Source organism: Bidens hawaiensis, unplaced genomic scaffold (assembly GCF_021521415.1).
Source record: "Bidens hawaiensis isolate Kalapana, Puna unplaced genomic scaffold, B.hawaiensis_p1.1 tig00019312_1, whole genome shotgun sequence".
Lineage (NCBI taxonomy): Eukaryota > Viridiplantae > Streptophyta > Magnoliopsida > Asterales > Asteraceae > Bidens > Bidens hawaiensis.
Genome location: NW_027492923.1, coordinates 29,095 through 33,207, shown reverse-complemented (window position 1 = coordinate 33,207; position 4,113 = coordinate 29,095).

Sequence of the window (4,113 nt, the reverse complement as noted above, 5' to 3'; positions counted from 1 at the left end):
AAGGGTGAGTATTTTTTGTTTGGATCGTTCAACCAGAATGAGATAACCAAACTTGAACCAGAATCAAACCGATTAAACAGAAATCGTTCGCACTACTGCCCGACTAGTTAACCTCAAAGACGAACCTAAAACTCGATTGCATGCGCTACTTGATTCATCATTGATTCGAATTTGCTGTCATGATATCCCTTAGATATGTATATTCCAATTTGACCCTCTAGTTAAAATGCAAACTTGTATAAAAACTAAGTGTTCATGTTGCAATTTCTTTAATAATATTAGAAAGTATATCTGGAAACTTCATTAGAAAGTTACACGTGGTTTTTTTGAAGTGGGTAAAGATACGATGGCCAACTGTCAACATAACATCAAATGTGAACATATTGCCAACTTGGTATCGTCCCATGTATCTATCATACATACCAATGGTACGTAGGGCCGGGTTTTATATATGTTGAGATTGAAGGCTGGACCACCAAATCCTTAGTCTTTCAACCTATCGGCTAGCTTTGGGTTAAAAGATTAGCTACCTTTTTTTTAACTTTATTTGATCATAATTAAAAGTTCATTTATATATATATATATATATATATATATATATATATAAAAAAGACTAAACAATGATTGTATTTAGGAAGCTTAAATAGTGTATAAATTGTGATATTTAAGATGGTTTTTTAAATGATTATCTAACACTACAAATTCTTATGTAGCTATGCATGTTATAGTTTTCTGTTAATAATTAGTAATCACTTATCACTAGTTAAACACTCTTATTGGTTTGAGCTTTTTGCTAGTTTTTTTTTATATAACGCCGTCGTTCAAAAAAGAACAGTAATAAAAAATAGTTAAATATTGGATACCGAGAATTAAAAAAATTGAACACGAATGTAAAAAAACAAAATTTGTCACCTTAAATACATTAAATTCTAATGAAAATGAAACACAATTGATACAACCACTTCCGGTAAGAAAATAAAAAAAAAATAAAATGAACATAAGAGCTCTGTTTTATTAACAATCCACATCCAAAACAGAGTATCTTACACAAAGTAACATGTCTTCTCATCCCATAAACTTATCATTTTGCGGTAACAAAATCCGGCCATCAAGCGAACCCATCTACTTCCGGTGGGCCCACTTCTTCTTCTTCTCCATCAATGGTTTTGTAAATATTGATTTTGTTACCTTCTTTCATTGGTGGGTTTTGCATTATTTTAACTTCTCCGGTGTTACTTTCTAATGGGATTATGGTCGCCGGAGAATCAAAGCAGCAGATACGTCCGGCAGCTAAATGTTTAAGTGAGGTACCGATCATCTTGAAGATCTTCATCTTAATTTGACCTCTCTTCGGGTTGGAACCAGCAGCAGCGGCCATTATTGTGGTTAAAGTTAAAGCCTAAGGTGAATGAGAAGGTGATTTTGAGTGAGGAAGACTAGTGTTTGTGATTGTATATATAGAGAGAGAGTGTGTGTGTGTGTGAGAGAGAGGTGAAAATCCAACAAAGATTTGACAGAAAGTGGTGATGAGGTTAGAATGTAGCGGTTAATGACAAAATAAAGAAAGGGATTACTCTATATAATACTATTCAATTTTGAAAGTTATTTCAATTAGGTCACTGATAAAAACTTTAGTTTCAATCAGGTCATTGAATTTTCGTTTTTGTTTTAATCCTAGATATTTTACCTGTATAGCAGGTAATCTAGGTTTTTTTTAAATTTTTCAATGTTTTTACTAACTTTTAAACTTTTAAAGGTTGCGAAAATTAGTAAAAATACGAAATATAATTTTAAAATTCCGAAAATTTGTAAAAAAAGTTCGGAAAATTGCAATAAATTGCAAAAATTGAAAAAAAAATAAAAAAATGTTCAAAACGGGTCGGAACGGGTAAGAATCAACATGTTCGGGTTAGAACAGGTCAATATCGTAACTGGTCAAAACGGGTTTTGGGTAAGCTTTTTTTGTACCAATGAATCAGTGTGTTTTCAACACGTTACAGCTCGTTTTAGCAGCAAAAACTCGTTTAAGCGATTTTTCAGCTCGTTTCAACACCTAACAGCTCGTTTAAGTGATTTTTTCAGCTCGTTTCAGCACCTAACAACTCATTTAAGCGACTTTTCAACTCGTTTCAGCACCTAACAGCTCGTTTAAGCGACTTTTCAACTCGTTTCAGCACCTAACAGCTCGTTTAAGCGACTTTTCAGCTCGTGTCAGCACCTAACAGCTCGTTTAAGCGATTTTCAGCTCCTAACAGCTCGTTTAAGCGATTTTTCAGCTGGTTTCAGCACCCAACAGCTCGTTTAAGCGATTTTTTCAGCTGGTTTTAGCACCTAACAGCTCGTTTAAGCGATTTTTCAGCTCGTTTCAGCACCTAACAGCTCGTTTAAGCGATTTTTCAACTCGTTTCAGCACCTAATAGCTCGTTTTAAGCGATTTTTCAGTTTGTTTCAGCACATAGCAGCTCGTTTAAGCGATATTTCAGTTCGTTCCGACCCGAAACCCGTTCCTAAATCATTGTTAAGTGCTGAAACGAACTGAAAAATCGCTTAAACGAGCTGTTAGATGCTGAAACGAGCTAAAAAATCGATTAAACGAGCTGTTAGGTGCTGAAACTAGCTGAAAAATCGATTAAACGAGCTGTTAGGTGCTGAAACGAGCTGAAAATCGATTAAACGAGCTGTTAGGTGCTGAAACGAGCTGAAAAATAGCGTAAACGAGCTGTTAGGTGCTTAAACGAGCTGAAAAATAGCCTAAACGAGCTGTTAGGTGCTGAAACGAGCTGAAAAATCGCTTAAATGAGCTGTTAGGTGCTGAAACGAGCTGAAAAAATCACTTAAACGAGTTGTTAGGTGCTGAAACGAGCTGAAAAATCGCTTAAACGAGCTGTTAGGTGCTAAAACGAGCTGGAAAATCGCTTAAACGAGCTGTTAAGTGTTGAAACAAGCTGAAAAATTGCTTAAACGAGCTGTTAAGTGCTAAAACGAACTGAAAAAATCGCTTAAACGAGCTTTTGCTGTTAAAACGAGCTGTAACGTGTTGAAAACGCGCCGATTCGTTGGTCCAAAAAAAACTGACCCGAAACCCGTTTTGACCCGTTCCAACCTTGACCCATTCTAACCCGAATCTGTTGATCCTAACACGTTCCGACCCGTTTTGAACATTTTTTTTACTATTTTTGCAATTTATTGCAATTTTCCTAACTTTTTTTGCAAATTTTCGGAATTTTAAAATTATATTTCGCATTTTTACTAATTTTCGTAATCTTTAAAAGTTATTATGCAATGTAAAAACATTGAAAAATTAAAAAAAAAAAAAAACCTAGATTATCAGCTATACAGGGAAAATATCTAGGATTGTAACAAAAATGAAAGTTCAATGACCTGATTGGAACAAAAGTTTTTATCAGTAACCTGATTGGAATAAAAGTTTTTATCAGTGACCTGATTAGAACAACTTTCAAAGTTGGTTACTATTCTATGGAGTAATCTCTAAAGAAAAACTCAAATATATATAAAAAAACGAAAATTGGTTTTTATTGGTTCCAACTATCGTCTTTTGGTCACTGGCGGTCCTAACTAACGAATTGGCTGCTGACGGTCTCACCTTTTAACGTATTTGTTCCTAAAGGTCCGCGACTAATAGAATTCTAACATCGTTAATTTCAGGTCGCCGGAAAACACACTTTTTTTCCCGAAAACTCAACAATTTTGTCCCAAACATCATGGTAACTTTGTATCGTACTTTTAGGAACCTTTTTTTCTAGTAAAAACCCCAATTATTAAGGTCGCTGGAACCCTGGAACCACCGTCGGAATCAGTTGATGGTGCTTAAGTGATGGTGGTTGGTTGGCGGTGAGTCAATTGGTGGTGGTGGCGGTGTTCAAGTGGTGTTTTCCGGAAAAAAAATGACTTTCCTGACCAAAAACGTTTTTCCGGCGAGCTGAAACTAACGGCGTTAGGATTCTGTTAGTCGCGGACCGTTAAGAACAAATACATTAAAGACCATCAGTGTCCAATTTGTTAATTGGAACCGACAATAACTAAAAGGCAATAGTTGATACTTGAGACTACCAATAAAAACCAATTTTCAAAAAAATAACATACACAAATTTC